Raw genomic sequence first — 279 nt, forward strand, 5'->3', positions numbered from 1 at the left:
GCCGCCATGATGTTTACTTCCGTTTCCCACGGTGAGGTCACACATGGAATGACAGGGGAGGCTACCGCATGCGATACAGATCAATGAGTTTTTCAACCGCGACAAACACCCAGTCATCTGTCAAATTTACTTGAAGAGCGAAAGCTAATCTGTTGTACTCTGCTGATAAGGTGTTGTTTTTTGTCAAAGAGAATGTAGAATGAGAATTATCACTTCGACGGGACTGCACCAGGCATTGGCGTCATAGTTAAATGTCAACTCATTGGAGACATTTCCTCA

This window comes from Babylonia areolata, chromosome 21, assembly GCF_041734735.1.
Source record: "Babylonia areolata isolate BAREFJ2019XMU chromosome 21, ASM4173473v1, whole genome shotgun sequence".
Classification (NCBI taxonomy): Eukaryota; Metazoa; Mollusca; class Gastropoda; order Neogastropoda; family Buccinidae; genus Babylonia; species Babylonia areolata.